The sequence below is a fragment of the Neofelis nebulosa genome, chromosome 13 (assembly GCF_028018385.1).
Source record: "Neofelis nebulosa isolate mNeoNeb1 chromosome 13, mNeoNeb1.pri, whole genome shotgun sequence".
Classification (NCBI taxonomy): Eukaryota; Metazoa; Chordata; class Mammalia; order Carnivora; family Felidae; genus Neofelis; species Neofelis nebulosa.
Genome location: NC_080794.1, coordinates 54718302 through 54736950, shown reverse-complemented (window position 1 = coordinate 54736950; position 18649 = coordinate 54718302). Strand labels below are relative to the sequence as shown.

Below are 18649 nucleotides of genomic sequence, written 5' to 3'. Positions count from 1 at the left end.
TCAGTTTCCTTATTTGCAAAATGATTATAATGACATTACCCTACCACATGGAGTTCCAGTGAGGATTTGGTAAATTAATAAATATAATGTACTAGACCATTGTATAGAATGTTACAAATGATAGCTATTATATGAGTAGCAATAGATTTGTTGGAACTTTTATAGGCTTTTGATTATCTACTCAACAGCTGTCCCTCCATGCCAGCAGACCAGTTTTTTTGTTTCATTGTCCACCTCCCTCTGTATGATTCAGGAAACAAATAATGATTGATCTAACCTAATTTTTGCCCAGCTTATTGAGGTATAATTGACAAATAAAATTGTAAGATATTTAAAATGTATAATGTGATGATTTAAGTATACATTGTAAAAGGATTCCCCCATCAAGTTAATTAACACAACTATCACCTCACATATTTACCACCCCTGCTTTTTTTGGTGAGAACATTTACATTCCACTCTCTGCAAATTTCATTTATACAGTATACAGTGTTATCAACTGTAGTCCCATGTTATACATTAGATCCTTATGGTCTAACCTAATTTTGAAAAATGTGTCCTGATTAATGATTCATTTGAAATAAGCAACTGAGGGCACCAGGGTGGCTCAGTCGGTGACGCATCCGACTCTTGGTTTTGGCTCAGGTCGTGATCTTGCAGATCGTGAGTTCGAGCCCCATGTTGGGCTTTGTGCTCTGAGCACGGAGCCTACTTGGGATTCTCTCTCTCCCTTTCTCTCTGCCCCTACACTCTCTCTCAAAATAAATAAAGTTAAAAAGGTAGTTTTAAAATTTAAAAAAAAATTTATGTTTATTCATTTTTGAAAGACAGAGAGACAGAGCACAAGCAGGGGTGGGACAGAGAGAGAGAGGGGGACACAGAATCTGAAACAGGCTCCAGGCTCTGAGCTGTCAGCACACAGCCCAATGTGGGGCTCAAACTCACGAACCACGAGATCATTACCTGGGCCGAAGTTGGATACTCAACCGACTGAGCCACCCAGGCGCCCCTAAAAAGGTAGTTTTAAAGAGAAAAGGATGGGGCGCCTGGGTGGCGCAGTCGGTTAAGCGTCCGACTTCAGCCAGGTCACGATCTCGCGGTCCGTGAGTTCGAGCCCCGCGTCAGGCTCTGGGCTGATGGCTCGGAGCCTGGAGCCTGTTTCCGATTCTGTGTCTCCCTCTCTCTCTGCCCCTCCCCCGTTCATGCTCTGTCTCTCTCTGTCCCAAAAATAAATAAAAAACGTTGAAAAAAAAATTAAAAAAAAAAAAAAAAAAAAAAGAGAAAAGGAAATAAGCATCTGACCCAGCTCTGGCAGGGGAGAAACTTTAAAATAATTTTCAGTGAAATATGGGGGAACAGGATTCCCCAGTGGTTAACAGACATTTGATATAAAAGGCCTATGATGGGGCGCCTGGGTGGCGCAGTCGGTTAAGCGTCCGACTTCAGCCAGGTCACGATCTCGCGGTCCGTGAGTTCGAGCCCCGCGTCGGGCTCTGGGCCGATGGCTCGGAGCCTGGAGCCTGTTTCCGATTCTGTGTCTCCCTCTCTCTCTGCCCCTCCCCCGTTCATGCTCTGTCTCTCTCTGTCCCAAAAATAAATAAAAAATGTTAAAAAAAAAAAAAAAAAAAGAAAAAAAAAGGCCTATGATTTTGCTGGATATTTTTATGACTGGATGTGACATCCAATTATATCTTTTGATCCTAAGGTAGTATCTGAGTATGGCAGAATACAAAGCTGGAAAGGAGTTGGGTCAGCAGTGTCTTTTGAGCAGGTGAATTAACCACCCCTGGAGCTTCTTTATATGAGGTATATATTTTTCTAATGATACCTGAGTTGAGTTGAGATTTTCTGTTTCTTAGAGCTGAAGGTAGTTTAATCAACTTACAGGTATACCTTTTTGAAGAGGTATAACTGATTAACATTAATATTAATCAGCCTCAGGGGAGAATATGTTCTTATGAGAAACTGATTCAGGGGTGGCTGTTTTTCAGTCCTGTAAATCTCCATGTAGTGAGCCTAACCATTAGAAATAAAGCGATTTGGGACGCCTGGGTGGCTCAGTTGGTTAAGTGTCCTACTCTTGATTTCGGCTCAGGTCATGATCTCACACTTGTGAGATCCAGCCCCCCTGCCTCTCCTCTGCTCACATTCTCTTTCCCTCTCTTTCAAAATAAAGATATAAACATTTAAAAAATACTTAAAAAAAAAAGAAATAAAGCTATTTGTTATTCTGTTATATGAAACAAGTGTTTAATTCATTGAGCTTTCATTGCATCTGCACAAGAGAAGTACTTGGAAAATCATTACGTCGTGTGTCTCACATTAAAAATATGTGAAATGAACATTAAGTTAAATTTGTCCATTGATCTGTCTCTGTGTTATTGCTTGATTAGATATGGTGTGAGATAAGGATCTAATGTTTTCCCAAATGAATAATCAGTTCTCAACACTGTGTGATTGAAGTTTGAAGTACTATCTTTATCAGGTGCTAAATTACCATTTTTAGGGAGTATTTTTGCTCAGGACTTCATCCCTTTATTTTTTTAGTAACCAAGTTGCCCTCGTGACCCAGGAGCTAATAGATCTCCCAAACATTCTTGGCTTAACATTTATTTTTGGGAAGGACGTTTGATCCAAGTGGGTGAGTAAGAGCCCTACCTGGGACTTTTGTAATAGGAGAACATCATGTTCTGTGGGTTGGTGACCTTGGGACTTCAGCAGCCGTGAGAAAGTGTCTGCATGAAGGAAAATAGTTAACATGTGGAGAGAAACATTTAAGAGGCAGATGGAATCTTGATGTTGCACAAAACCAGTCTGTGCTTGACTCCCTTTTCCTGCATATTGCAAAGATGCACACTGTCTTGTTCTTGTTTTATTATTAAGCCAACAAATGTTAACATCCCCTGTGTACCATGATCCATTTCTGCCTTCTGTTTCACTAAATTATTTGTTTATGCTTATGCCAAAGGTAATGTTCTCTTTAATATGGCTTTAATAGGGCTTTATAATGCTTTTTATTATAGAGTAAGTCCTTTAACCCGTAATTCTATGGATCTGTTCATCTTTAGCAAAGGAGAAAAGAACATGCAATGGGAAAACGACAGACCTTGTTGAAATAAGGGTTAGTGAGGTATAATTTTACATAAAATTAAATTCACCATTTTAAACGTGTACTGTTTGATGAGTTTTGACAAATATATGTAATTGTGTATCTGCCTCCATGCTTAAGACAGACTGGCAGCCATTCACCTGTTTTCTACCCCCACAACTTCACCGTTGCTCAAAGGTCATATAAATGGAATCATGGATTATTTAATCGTTTATGTCTACACAAATGCTTTTGAGATTCATCCATGTTATTGCATGCATCAGTAGTTTGTTATTTTTTTTTATTGCTGAGTAGTGCTACATTGTGTGGATGTACCACAACCTGTTTATCCATTCACCTGTGGAAGGTCATTTCATTTATTTTCAACTTCCATCTATTATGAATAAACCTCCTATGAACGTTAACGTAAGAAAGCTTTTTGTGGACACAGATTTTCATTTAACTTGTGTAGATATTTATGAGTAGTGGCACTGGATCAAATGAAAAATGTATGTTCAGTATTTGCTTATTCATTACAGTTCTCTCAGAGATAAAAGTTATGGAGGCACTGTGTACTGGTTAGGATTAATTAAGAAGATTACAATGAATAGATCATAATAAAAATTTTTAACTTCAAGACCAGAGTCTTCTAAGCTTCCAAACAAAGAAAATCAGTCACTTATAAGGAATCATGATGGGGTGCGATTTTTCAAAATCAGTAGGAGTAGTACAACATTTAAGGATATTTGACAGAAATACCAAATTCTGTATGTGAAAAACTCAGTATCTGTTCAAAAATGCCTTTGAGAAGGCAAAAAAGAAGACTTGGAAAGTGTATTTTAAAAATGTAAGTTTCAGAGGGAATTTCTGAGTAAACTATCATAGAGAGCCCCATTAGGTTACAAATATGGGGAAAATTGAAAGAGAAAATGAATCTAATAAAAATTACAAATCTCAAAGGCTAATACTAATGATTACATTTTACTTGTAAGCGTTAAAAAGTGATTTATGAAATAGGATTTACTTTTGGGAATATGTATTAGGCAGGATTTCTGTTGCGTGAGGCTCCTTTGAACAGAATAAGAGTTTCGTTTACAGATAAGGGAGATTGGAATAAACACTGTGGTGTTGCATTGCTACCAACATGAATTTATGGTTTCCAATATTAATATAATAAATAAACAGAAGTGCATACGTGGGTGTATGCAATCATATACATTTCTTAGCTCTGGCCACTGAAATGGCACAGTAGCAGCAACAGTGTAATAGACCTAGCTAGTTCCTACATTCTGGTTTCTGAATACCATTCTTCACTAAAAGGAACCAGGGTTCTTGGAGAAATAGCTGATTCCAGGGCTGGGTCAGGGAAATTACAAGATGAGCCTGGAACATTTTTTTTTGTGTAAGAGGGAGCAAGTGCTAAAGAATAATGGAACTGTGTCAAAAGGACATGGCTTAAGAACACTTAAAGGGACTTCCACTGACAGAATCTGGGCCAATATAAGAATTGAAATAATGTGATCGTACAACACTGAGCAAAATAGGGGTCCACGAGTCTATACTAATAAATGAATTAATGGGGAGAAGAACGTGTTTTTACTTACAGAATAATATCAGTAAATGTAGAAGGAGATAATGGAACTGAGAAATTAACTTTTCGTTATCATCACAGGAATGATTACTTCAGGCAAATATCAGTAGATACTAAAACTAGTGGATGAAAATGGATGAGGAATCATATGGTCTCAAAGTATCTCCCTACAAAACATTTATTAATTATAAAAGATGAAAAAGATAACTCAGGAAAACATGGCAGACAGCATCTTAATCAAGTGATCAAAGTTAACCCTATCAGAAATGGTTTAATCTACATCATGGACCCCTTGTGATCAACATCATGTATACCTGAGTGGAGACCGTGAGAAAACAGTATTTCAGTGGCAGTTCAGCCAAGGGATAGCCTGGGTCTACTCATGAGAAAATACTAGGCCAAGCAAAATTGAAGTATATTCTACAAACTGACTGCCTTATAATCCTCAAAAGCGCCAAGGTAATCAAAGTCCAGGAAATTGAGGAACTATCTCAGATTGATGGAGACTAGAAAGATTGGACACCTGAGTAAACTGCATGGCACTTGAAGGATCCTTCTTAAAAGAGCATTATTAGAACAGTTGGTGAAACTTGAATTTGGTCTCTGAGTAAAATATATGCATGAATTTTTGTACTGAACTTTCCTGAAGTTGCAAAATGTTTTCACAATTAAAAGAAAAAATACAGGGGACTGAATGTTATCATGACAGCCTAAGACATCCCTTGTTTTCACCCCTCTTTCAACACCTAAGTTTCAGCATCTATCCATGACCAAAAGTAACTTTGTGGGAACTGTGAGATCCAGTACAATCCTCCAAGGGACCCAGGAGGTACCTTACCCACCTGTGCTTCACATAATAAGCAGACAGATCCCCATATGGGCTGTGGAACTGAGAGGAGCCTGTGAAATGGTATTAAATGCCTCTTGGCTGCAGTCCAGGAACACCTGGAACGCACTGAATTGGGCAGACACCCACTGATGCGACATCCTTTGTAGAAGTCCAGGTCTCAGGAGGAGAAATCCCAGTACTCCCTTGCACCAAAACCAAAACAAAACAACAAGTGACTTTGGACATATTAGTAAGAGGAGCTTTCCTACCTCATCTCTTTCCTCAAGGCAGCACTGCTTAGAGAAAAAGGCTGGGGATCCCTTCCATGGGAGAAAAGAGAGAGGAGAGAGTGAATGCCCAACTTCCCCAGCTGTGTGGGATGCTGCTAAAGAAACCCATCTCTCCAACATCACCCAGAGTATTAAAGCTGGAGTTCCAAGACGGGGGTGGGGGATGGGGGGGGGAGGAGATCTGTAAAGATGCAGCTAAGAATATTAAAAGGCATTAAAGGGATGCAATTCCTACTGACTGCATTCTAGACTTCAGCAGGAAGCCCACACTCATGAATCGCTGGGAAAGTGCCACCTGAGATCCCCTCTACTGGTGTGTGGGCACCACTAATGCCCCAGGTGCCAAACCCACACCTTTCCCCACTTGCAGCCAGCTCCTATGTGGACTTCCAAGGGCAGTAGCAAGAGCAAGATCAGGGGATGGAGTATATGCAGAAAACAAACCAATGTCTGCAGGTAAGGGAGAAACCACAAATTTAAGTTCTTTGGCCATCTTTGGGAAAACTAAAGAGGTTACCATCAGCTGACTTGGTGAGTTATAAGATGAAGAGGAAATCTACATGCTTCAGAATTCTACCACAAGAGGGAGAAAGATGTGTGGAACAGATATGTTCATACAAGATTAGGGAAAGTTCCAGAACATAAACAGGACCTACAAAAAGTATCTCTCATCTAAAGGCAGCTAGTAAAGATCAGAGGAGATGACTGCTACTTCAAATGCAAACACAGCAATGCAAAAAAACAAAAACAAAAACCCTCCAAGGAATATGAAGAATCAAGGAAACATGACATCACCAAACAATCTAATAATTCTCCAATACCAAACCCAAAGACATGGAGATCTGCAGTCTACCAGAGACAGAATTCAAAAGAGCTGTTTTGAAGAAACTCAATGAACTAGAAGAAAACACAGAAAGACAATTCAACAAAATTCAATTTCTCACATGAACAAATTGAGAAATTTAACAAAAAATAAAAAGGACCAAACCAGTTCCAGAACTGCAGAATTCAATGAATGAAATAAAAAATACAACAGCAGAGCAGGTCAGGCAGAAGCCAGAGGACAGGCACTTTGAAATAACCCAGTCAGAGAACAAAGAAAAAGAATGAAAAAGAGCCGAGAAAGCCTATGCGATCCTTGGGAAACCATCAAAAGAACCAATAACAGAACTGGGGTTTCAGAAGAAGAGAAGAGGGAAAGGGAGCATAAAGCTTATTTAAAGAGAATAATGACTGAGAACTTCCCAAATCTTCAGAGAGACTTGGATATCCAAGTTCATAAAGCTAATACATTAGCCCATTATTTCAATTCCAAACAATCTTCTCCAAGACACGTTATAATTAAACTGTCAGAATTCAAAGAGAGAGACCCTAAAAGCAGCTAGAGAAAAAAAGATTAGATTTTTAGCAGATATATTCCAAGTGCTGAAAGAACAAAATTACCAGTTAAAAACATTCTATTGGGCAAAGATATCCTTCAAAAATGAAGCAGAAGCAAAGAATTTCCCATATAAACAAAAGCTGAGGGAGTTCATCACCACTAGACCTGCCTTACAAGAAATGGGGAAAGGAGATCTTCAAACTAAAGTGAAAAGACACGAATTAACATGAAAACATGAAAATATATAACATACTGATAAGGGTAAATATATAGGGAGATTTAGAAAACTCTAATTCTGTAATATGTGTTAATCGCTTAACTATAGTATAAAGATTAAAGGAAAAGCATATTAAAATTAACTATAGCTACTGTAACTTGTTAACGAATATACAACATAAAAGGGAAATTTTGATATAAAAACAAAAGAGAATAAAAGGGTAGAATTTTTGTATGGAATTGAAGATAGGCTGCTACCAGTGTAAATGGACTACTATATCTATAAGATGTTTTATGATAAGCACAAAACAAAAACCTAGAGTAGATTCTACCTCGAGTAGAAAAGATAAAGGAATCAGAGCATACCACCACAGAAGATCACCAAGGCACAAAGGTAAGGAGCAAGGGGGGGGGGGGGGGGGAAAGAAACAATAGAAACCTATGAAAATGTACAGTTACCACCATGTTAAATGTGAGCGAGTGACTGCTCTTCTCCAAAGATCAGTACAACAAAAGGATATTTGTTCTCATCACTTCCATTGAACATTGTACCAGGGATTTTAGTTAGTACGATAATGCAGAGAAGAAACAGAACGCATCCACATTGTATAAGTAATACTATCTTCACAGAAACATGATCATCTATACAGAAAATCCAGTAGTTGACAACAACAAAAAAATCCTCTTTCTGTCTAAGCACATCTGTTGTTGTGATGCAAGTTTTTGTTGATTCATACAAATATTTTGGCAAGGGTATCAGCCTCTGCCCTGGCAATGCATGCTTTTGGTGGATGGCAAGCAGTATAACATGTTGATTTACCAAGTATCTTCCTATGTGCTGTCTAGATTCCACAATCTAATGAAACAACCACGGCTCTAGACATTCAATAGATTCCATCAGGATCTACTGCTAGACTTGTAACAGCATCCAAAGGAACTACCATAGAATGGATCATTTTACCCATTTTATATTGTGAAAATTTTGATGGATGTGTCTATCTTCATTAGCAGTTTTTGTAACAGGAAGTATGGGATGATTTACTACTCTGTTAATGTGTTTATTGAATTGTAAACCAGAATCTATCTGTGATGAAACATCACCAATGACTGATATTTCTAAATCATAAATTAACTGTTCTGCCAGTGTTGAAAGAGGTCACCACATGGACTGGATCCCAGCTGGAGAGTGAACCGATATTCAGTATTACACCCGCCTTGTCTCTATTGTAAGTGCAAATACCTGGCAATTTTTCTTCCAGATTCCACAACTTAACAGTGCCACCTGCTGAACAAGAAAGACAGTAACTGACTTTTTTTTTTTTTATTCCAGTATAAGCAAGACCCCAAACAGCATCTGTATAAGCAATTAAAGTGCCAGCTAAAACATTTGGTTTATATGTATCATGGATCCACATTCGGGCTAGGCACATTCTACCCCCAGATGGTTGCATCATTACTACCACTATACCACTGTTCTCCATTAGAACTAATAGCTAATGACAGAACATGGCCAGTGTGGACCCTAAATGTGTAGCTAGGCTCTACATCTACAGAAGCACTCTTTGGGGCTGGAGCCGTTTTGTGTGTGTGTGTGTGTGTGTGTGTGTGTGTGTGTGTGTGTGTGTTTAAGTTCCAAAGTTTCAGAGAGGTCCTCAGAGGCAGTGACCAGCACAAGTTCCACAGGATGAAAAGCAAATGCCTGTACTCCATCAAAATGCTTCCATAGTGTATACTTGGGGTTCCATGTCTTTTGAAAGGCATCTTTATTGACAGCCAGACAAGCCATAACCATAGTCTGCATGATTTATTACTGGCAAGTCTGCAAGGTCTCCAAAGTCCAATACGCTTAGCATCAGAACCCATTAAAAAATGACTAGCCGCCTCCAGGTAGAAACGTGATTGGTTCAGCCGGTTCTGTGCCCTCCCCTGCACCTCAAGTTTCTTCAGCTCCATCACCGTCTTCAACAGTCCCTAAAAAATCAGATTCTTTCAGTTCTGCCTCAGTATCAGGATCATTAGGTCGGTAGCAAAACCTTCATTACCTATTTTGTGTTTATTCATCTGACATTTGTCTTTTCTTTCTGGGATGCCTTCAGTCATGCCATTATCGTCTTCTTCATCACTCTCGTCAGCATTTTCTAAGAAACAGTGTCTCAGGAACACCACCAAAAGACCATTGGATTTGTCCCTTTTGCTTAGAAGACTCACCTCCATTCAGGTGAGTCCATCCCTCCATTTGGTTCTGAATTTGTCCAAGTAATGACCTTACCTGCTGACACTGTACATAGAATGTATCTGTGTAACCTGCTTCCTGAAGATGTTATCGTAACAGCTGGCTGCCTTGCTTCCACTCTAACTGGATCTTCTGAGGTTCTACGGGAGCCTCTGTATCTTTGGTTTGTTCTGATTCAAAAGATAGCATTTTCAAACCATCATGGCTCAGTTTTGTGCCATATTTTAGTTTGTGATATTTTACCCTTTCTTGTTTTAGTGCACATGCTAACACCTTTATTCTAAGTACTTCAAGTTTTCTTGATCTTTTCTTTCTCCTTGCAAAAATGCTATCTGGGTTTGCAGCGTGGCCCATTTCCACCTCTGAGTGTTTCCATTCTATCTTCAGACAAACCCACTAGAGCTGGATATAGGGCACCATCCCCAGATGGAGTACTGTTGTGTCTGGGACAGCTTAGGGCCTATCACAGGGCCCTTTCCTTTACCCACTCCCTCTGAGAAAGGCTCATGTTTCTCCTAGGTCCCAGGTCCCTCCTGCTACCAGGGCCCAGGGTGAGATGCCTACAGCTAGGGGAGGGGTGGCCCTGTGCTGGCCAGGGTAGAGGCCAGTTGGGAGAGGAGTAGGGAGGGAGGTCATTGCTATACCTGCTGTGAATCAGAGCAAGGAGCTGCTGGCAGCTGCCATTATAGGCCCTTGTCCATCTGCTTCAGCAGGCTTTTGTGAAAAGATAGAAATCGAGAAGCTGATTCTAAAATTCATATGGAAATGTAAAGGGCCTAGAATAATGAAAACAACTTTGAAAAACAAGAACAAAGAGGATTAAGATTTCCTTGTTTCGAGGGATGCCTGGCTAGCTCAGTTGGTTTATACATCCGACTTCTGCTCAGGTTATGATCTCAGGTTTGTGAGTTTGAACCCTGCATCAGGCTCTGTGTTAACAGCTCAGCCTGGAGCCTGCTTCAGATTCTGTGTCTCCCTCTCTCTCTGCCCCTCCCCTGCTCACTCTTTTTCTCTTTAAAAAAATAAATAAACATTAAAAAATATATAAAAAGAAAAGATTTCCTGGTTTTGAGTTTTGTAAAGCTACATCAATCAAGACAGGGTGGTAGTGGCATAAATGTTGACAAATATATTACTTGGACAGAAAACAGAGTGCAGAAATAGACCAGAGTATATATGGAGGACTGTATGAGCAAAATGCAAAGGCAATTCAATGGAGAAAGGGTAGTATTTTCCACAAATGGTGTTGGAACATTTAGATATTCTTATGCAAAAAACCCTTAGATCTTTACCTTTTACAATATAAAAGTTAGATAAAAATGGATACAGACCTAAGTGTTAAACCTAAAAGTATAAAATTTATAGAAGAAAACAAAGGAGGAAGTGTTTGTGATCTTGGGTTGCACAAAGCTATCAAAATAAATTTTGTGGTTGTTCCAAGTTTTGGGGTTGTTTGTTAAATGGCAATAGATAAGCAGAACAGTAAATTTAATAGTCTCAAGGCTGCTTCAGGAAAGACCAACACCAGTAGATTAGGCACCATTATTTAGACCCACATGACTACTGGGGGTCTGCAATATAATTGTCTCCATCAAGTGTAGATCTAAATATAATTTAGATCTCATCATTAAGGTATCCAAAAGATCTCATCATTAAGGTATCCAAAAGATTCTGGATTACTTACAAAATATTGACAACTTATTGAATGAAAACAGATGTACTCATTGATAGAACAAATGCACGGACTTTTTTTTCATATTATATCTGAAGCCCCTTTGATGTCCCCTAGACCAAGCCACGTGAGTATGGGGAGATAGCTATGTAGTGGAATTAAGGGAGGTAGGTATCTTCCAGAAGGGAAGCCTGGCAGAAGCCCCAGGGTGATGGTACTTGTTTCCATGCCCTAGAGAAGCAGGGTGATGATTAATTTTATGTGTCAATTTGGCTGGGCCACAGAATTGAGATATTTGGTCAAATATTATTGTGGACGTTTCTCTGAGAGTGTTCTGGGTGAGATTTGCATTTAAATTGGTGGAGATTGCTCTCCTGGTTGGGCCTCATCCAATCAATTGAAGGCCTGGGTTTAAAAGGAATTCTCCAGAAGACTGCCTTCAGAGTTCATCTGCAATATTGGCTCCTCTTGGTTTTCAAGCAGACAGTCCTCAGACTCAAACTGCAACTCTTGCCTTAGTCTCCAGTCTGCCAGCCTCCTTCATCAGATTTTGGACTTGCCAAGCCTCCAAAATCACATGAACAGATTCCTTAAAATAAATCCTATTACCTCTATCTCTGTATGTATGTACTCTTGGTTCTGTTTCTCTGGAGAACCCTGACTAATACTGTCTCCTAGGAGGGTCTTTCTTTGAGGGAGGCATGATCTTAGGATGGTGGAAAAGTTTCCAGCCTAGGGGTTGGGTATTAACACGTCACCATCCTTTGACTCTCTCTCCCTGGATTTTTGAAAATCCTCTCATCATCTATTATATCCACATATATTTCTCTCCAGCATATGCTCAGGCCTTATGAAACCCCCTTGACTAAACAGAGGAGCATTGAGGAGAAAAATCTAAATAGTGGTGTCTGAAGCACCTGGGTGGTTCAGTCATTTAACCTTCTGACTTCGGCTCAGGTCATGATTTCACAGCTTTTGAGTTCGAGCCCTGCATCAGGCTCTGTGCTGATGGCTCAGAGCCTGGAGCCTGCTTCAGATTCTGTGTGTGTGTCTCTCTCTGCCCCTCCCCTGCTCATGCTCGCTCTCTTAAGAATAAATAAACATTAAAAAATTTTTAAAAAATAGTGGTGTCTGGTGAAAAAGAGAATGTGTATTGGGAAGCAAGTAACACAGGGTAGATGCAAGTTGGGGGCCTAACTTCCATTGCAGATGCCATGTAATTTCATGCCCATGGAAATCTCCTCTTTGATGTCTTTACTTATATTCTGTTTTCTAATTGGCAAGTATAAATTTTTTTAAGCACAATATTATGTGGTCATTTTAAGGGGGAAAATAAAGTTTTGTGCTGGGGTCCTGGGGTTCTAGCATTTCAGCTCTGGAGAGGATTGGCACTAGAAAGGTTATCACACCTTAGCTACATGAGCCTGTGATCAATAATTATGTGAAAATATTTTTCTGAAGGTGGAGATTTTGTTCATAGATATTCATATATAATGAATGTTCTAAGAACAGTTAGGGATAGAGAGATGAAAATAACACTATCCCTACCCACCTTACCTTATGTTTTAGCTTTTAAACCATAGCAGGAGAATGTAGTTGTGAACTAAATGGATAAGAGAAAAAAATCACACTCACCTGAAGGAGCCAGACTGTCACTCCTGAGTCATTCAATACCTAACCCTAACTTCTCCCTTTAACACCCCAAGGTAAGAGAAGGGCAAGAGATGTTCTCCAAGTTTTCTAGGTGATTAGATTGTATTTGACTCATGTATTTAGGGCTAAGAAGAAGCTGGGTACCAGGTGTGCATTTATAATTCTATATGGTCTAAATAGGAATCTACTAAATTGGTTTTGTGCATTTTTTCTTCGCTACAGAGAAAAAGTCTTGTTTCCCGTATTTTACTAAGGTTGTCACTGTTTCCATATTTATACAGTTTTTGAAATTAATTGTAAATATTGGTCTTTAGGAGAGGTAGAGATTCAGGTCTGGCCAACGCTTGTGTTGCCATGACTGACAGAAGATTCTTTGCAGTCTGTGGCTCTCCCCCACCACCAACATTAGTCTCAGGTGAGGACACCCCAGCATTAGGGCTGCAGACTCAGCCCACAGTCTAGCCACACCAGCTGCAAGGACATCTTGGAATGCTGGCTCCGACTTCATCTCAGGAAAGCACAACATGTAGTGGGGGGAACTCCTAGACATGAAAAGTGGATAAAAGAAGTACACAGTCCCAAAGCTGGACAAATGTCCCTACATGAACTGCAGAGAATTTGGGAGCCAGTGTAACCATCTCATTAAGAACTATAAAAGTGTGAGGGGCACCTGGGTGGCTCAGTTGGTTAAGTATCTGACACTTGATTTCAGCTCACGTCATCATCTCACGGTCCATGAGATCGAGCCCCACATTGGGTTCTGTGCTGACAGTGTGGGGCCTGCTTGAGATTCTCTTTCTCTCTCTCAAAATAAATAAAATAAGCTTTAAGAAAAACAAGATAATAATGGTGTGGGAAAATTTGACATAGAATTTCATACCTAAACAAATCATAGTTCCAGTTTTCCATTATTTTCACAATTTTTTCTTTAAATACATCACTTGTATTTGTTTGCAAAGCAAACATTTTAGTAGCAATACTTACGGTATAGCCCAAATGTTTTCCTGAAGAAGAACAAATAAACCAAACATCAATTTTTTTAAATTCAATAGATTGTCCCTCGTAGGAGAAACCAAGATTTTCTCAGACATCCAATGACTCAAAAGAAATGACACATAAACAAACAGAATAATTGTTGAATGAGAAACATTATGTTTGAAAAGCCAATGACATAAACATGGGATGGGGCTAGCATTAGGTCAGCAAACCAATAAAACCATTAATGGGAGAAAGTGTGTGCTAATAAGTCTAAGTAAAGTGTGCTAGTTTGGAAGGCTTCACAATGCCAAACTACAAAAGAAATATTTTAAAGGAAACGATAGAAGAACTAAAATATGGAATGCAACAGCCCAATGTAAATCAAGAGAGAACAGGAAATTGAAGGATAGTACTGTAAAATACAAGAGAACAAAGAATTAGCTTTTCATAAAAATTGGTCAAAGGTTACTATTCTTATTGCGTGGGTGAGAGAAATTGATGATAAAGATGTTTAGGAAATATTTAAAGATGCTCTATTACAGAATGTGATTGTTTTTCTTCTAAATTAGATGTGCATATCTCAATGACCTGGGGGATATATAATTTAAATAACCAAGACTGAGCTGTACCCTAGACTATTTTAATGAGAATTTCAGATAAAAGAGACAAAGAGACACATGGATTGTCAAAAGAAAAAAAAAAGCTCCTCAGATGATTCTGATGACTACCCCCTTCCGTACTATGAGTCTAAAAACAGTCACTGTAATTTACAAAATAAAATATCAAGAGTCAAGGTCAGTCAGGCAAAAGGAAAGCATAAAAAAGTAGAACATACAAAATTGGTCTGGTAATATGTGAAATGTAATAGGAAGTAATAATAGAACATATATATTAATATATCATTGATTTTTTTATATATCAGTTATATATACATACATAAAATATATTTGGGAATCCAATCTTCTGAGCTCATGTCTCCAAGGACTATGTATGATGCCTGAGCTCTCCTCAGGTGGTGAAATCTAGTGTTGAAGAGCAAGCTGGCAGGCCTTCACCGCATAAAATGTGCTCTGCTTCAGACCTACATGCACCTGATCAGAGGCCGAGGGGCCCTAGGCTGCTTCTCGGAGGAACGAAGCAGCTGGAAGGGCACACCTGGATGTCCCTCCTGAGTGCTCCCCAAATAAGTGGTGGTTTTCTCTCTTGATTTATTTCCACTTCATTTTTGTAGGTATCCATAATGTGTCTGCTCTTTTCAACAAGGCTGTGGGGTCCCTAAAGGCAGGGCTGTCCCTATGGCTTCTAGATCATCAGAGCCTGGTACCCAGTGGGCATTCATGGATATTATTAGGATGAAAAGGGGGAGCAGGGGCCTGGTGGGCCCATGGCCAAGATGCACAGCTCCACCTGACTGGTCATGGCCCACCTCTCTCTCTCCTTTAGATTCATCCAGGCTCCCAGAGGCAGCAGGCCTGATGCCACCTCGCACACACTCTGGCAGGTGACTTTGCCCTGAGTCCTCCTATCCTAGCACTTCTCACGGTGTGCCCTGGTGGGCAGCTCGCTGGAGAAAGCAAGGGCTCTGGGTTAAGCAAGAGAGCTCAGGGTTATAGTACTGAAGAACAAAGCGGTGTTCAGACTCTCTTAGTCTTGCTCTTCTCTCTACAAACTGGATATGCTGCTTAACTAAGGACCGCAGAGGTGAATTGGACCCCTAGAGCTGCTGGACCTGCCCCCTGTGGCCTGAGTCATGGTGCATGTCCAGGTGTCTGACCCTGACTGTGTATGAGTGTGCACAGCTCTTGTGAGCACCTGCCTGCCCTCACCTACCTAACAACTTAGGACCTGAGGCCAGTGCAGCTGCGTGACCTGCCTCCCACAGTGAATGACAGGGCTTATTAGGCCAGATCCACACCTCATTCCCCAGCAGGTGCAACTGAGAGGAGAGGAGAGAAGACCGAGGCCACTGAAAGATGAATTGTGCAGCTAGGAGCATTTGGCTGGCTTCTGCTGCAACCAGGAAATGGTTCTTACTGGCTCCTGGTCATCCTTTGTACCATAAAGAAGGATTTGGTAAGCCACAATTATGGGCAGGACCTGAGTCTCCAAGATCAACAGGATAGGCAACACATCCACAAAGGCGGGGACTCCTGGAAACCCAAAATCCTGTAGACTGGTGGCTCTCAATGCTGGTCCCAGGACCAGCAGCGTCAGCTTCACCCGGGAACTTCTTAAAATGCAAATCCTCAGGCCCTACCCAAGCACTTCTGAATCAGAACTCCAATGGGACTGTCAATCTATGTTTGTTTGTTTTTTTAAGTTTTTTAACGTTTATTTATTTTTGAGAGAGACAGAGACAGAATGCGGTGGGTTAGGGGCAGAGAGAGAGGGAGACACAGAATCCGCAGCAGGCTCCAGGCTCCGAGCTGTCAGCACAGAGCCTGAGGCGGGGCTTGAACCCACAAACCGTGAGATCATGACCTGAGCTGAAGTCGGATGCTCAACCGACTGAGCCACCCAGGCACCCCTGTCAATCTATGTTTTAATGAGCCCCACAGGAGATTCTGATGTGTGCTAGATTTGAAGACCATGGCCCTAGAGCATCCTCTTACTCACTGTGGCCATCAGCTCTTCCAATTCCACCTCCCCAAGTCCTCCAGCCTGTTTTTGAAATTGCTCTCATGAAGCTTGCCTTGAGTTTACAAGTAAGGAGCCCCAAGGAGTAGTGCTTGTCCTGTACTGACTTCTATCACCCTGAGCACTTCTCCTTACCAGGGATACATGTCCTTTTCTTGCAAATGGAAGACCCACAAAGTAGAGATGGTTTTGTCCTTTGTGCACAGCATCTTTATGCTGCCATAGAGACTGAGCTGGTGGCCACATAACCTGACGCACTTTGTCTGGGTGCCCCTGCCTGACCATAGCGTGCTCATGGTAAACTTTGAACACAGTCATCCCACTGACAAGAACTGGCCCAGAAATCATCCAGTGAAGCCATGCTCAACCTTAGCTGTTTCCGTGAAGGTGAACAGCCTGACCTCAATAAGCTGACATGAATAAGGACCTCACTTACTGTTGTCCATTCTCCCAGGTCTGCCTCTGTGCGCTAGGGATGCCCTGCCTCATGCCTGGCCCACTGCCCAGAAGGCCTGCCCAGTGCTGGATACCTGCTCCTCTTCCTGTAGGAGAACTCCTGAGAATTTTAGAATTAGACTTTGGAAAACTTTAATCTGGGCTATGGTAGGCTTTCATGGGTCCAGAAATGTGTGAAATTTTAACAACTGTATATGAGGGTGAAAAAGTGAATTTTTCTGGACATGCATAAAATTCTCCAAGGGATCTATTGCCCCCAGTAGGCTAAGAACCGCTTTCTGTAAGAGCCCCTCAGCAATCTCTGGAAGGTTCCTAAATATAAATGGGGAATCTTAATCCATAATTAAGTATTAAAGGGAAAGAAAAATGGGCAAAGAACCTAAAATGGCAATTTATTGACTAAAAAAATACATGACTTGTAAACATGAATAGAATATACATTCTGAAAATACACAAAGCCCAAGTGTATGGCTCAATAATTACAAAGTCAACAACCCAGAAACTAGCACCAGATGAAGAAACAGAACACTCACTACTAGGCACTCCAGAGCTGTCTGCAAGACCCCTCCCACTCATATATTCCCCTCCTCTACAAAAGGAACAATTATCCTGACTTCCATTGCCATATGTCAATTCTGCCTAGTTTCAGACTATATAAATAGGAACATATATGTTCTCCTTTGTGTCTGGCTTCTTTTGCTAAATATCATCTATATTGTTGCTCATGGTAGTTTATTTTCATTGTTACATATTATTCCATTGTATCAATATACTATAGTTTAGTCATGCTTTTGCTGATGGACTTTTGGCTTTTTCCCAGTTTGGACAATGCTATGAACACTCTTGTACATGTCTTTTAAAAAAAAATTAAATTTATTTATTTATCTTAGAAAGACAGCAGAGAAGGGGCAGAGAGAGAGGGGGGAGAGAGAATCCCAAGCAGGCTCCACACAGTCAGTGCAGAGCCCTACTTGGGGCTCAGTCTCATGAAACAAGAGATCCTGACCTGAGCCAAAATCAAAAGTTGGACGTTTAACTGACTGAGCCACTCAGGTGCCCTGCGGTTGCATTTTGAAGGTAGAGTTAATAGGAATTTCCTGATAGGTTGGATATGGAGGCTAGAAAAAGAGAGGAGACAAGGATGTGTCTGAAGTGTTGGGCCTAATCAACTTCATGGCTAGAACAGTCATCAACTGAGATAAAAAACTGGATGGCCAGTTTGAGAGAGATCATGGGTTTTCTTTGGGCGTGTTACATTTGAAATGTCTATTATACATCCAAATAGATATGTGAGGGAGGCAGCTGGGGTTCAAGAAAGAGGTCTGAGTCATTGATATAAATATGGGAGTTGTTGGCAAATGATGGTGTATTTTAAAGGTCTAATTAGGAAAGAGAAACTACACTGTAATTTGAACAGGGAAAGTTTACATTAAAACTTACTAGCTACAACAGGGGATTGGAGCAATGGGGTATGGGCTAGTAAGAAGAGAACTCTAAAGAATATTAAGAATAGCAGATTTGAGGAGTAGCTACTACCCTAGGACAGAGATAGAGGGCCCGGGAACAATCCCATTCCTCACCCCCAACCTCCATCTGTGGAGAGCTAGACCTCATTGAAGGGGTAT

General features: G+C 40.5%; 1 protein-coding gene and 1 pseudogene across 2 annotated transcripts in view; one reads left to right on the top strand and one right to left on the bottom strand.

Annotated features, from left to right (window-relative positions):
- Positions 1-8126: 8126 nt before the first annotated feature.
- Positions 8127-17057, bottom strand: LOC131492435 (striatin-3-like; annotated as a pseudogene).
- The window catches only part of BMS1 (BMS1 ribosome biogenesis factor), a 58591-nt gene continuing 49433 nt past the window's right edge, over positions 9492-18649 (top strand). The window contains exon 1 of one of the 2 annotated variants that reach the window (XM_058697117.1): positions 9492-9613. The gene's annotated coding sequence lies outside the window, so the exon portion shown is untranslated. Of the gene's footprint in view, positions 9618-18649 lie in introns of both variants that reach the window. The other variant, XM_058697118.1, reaches the window with a different exon arrangement.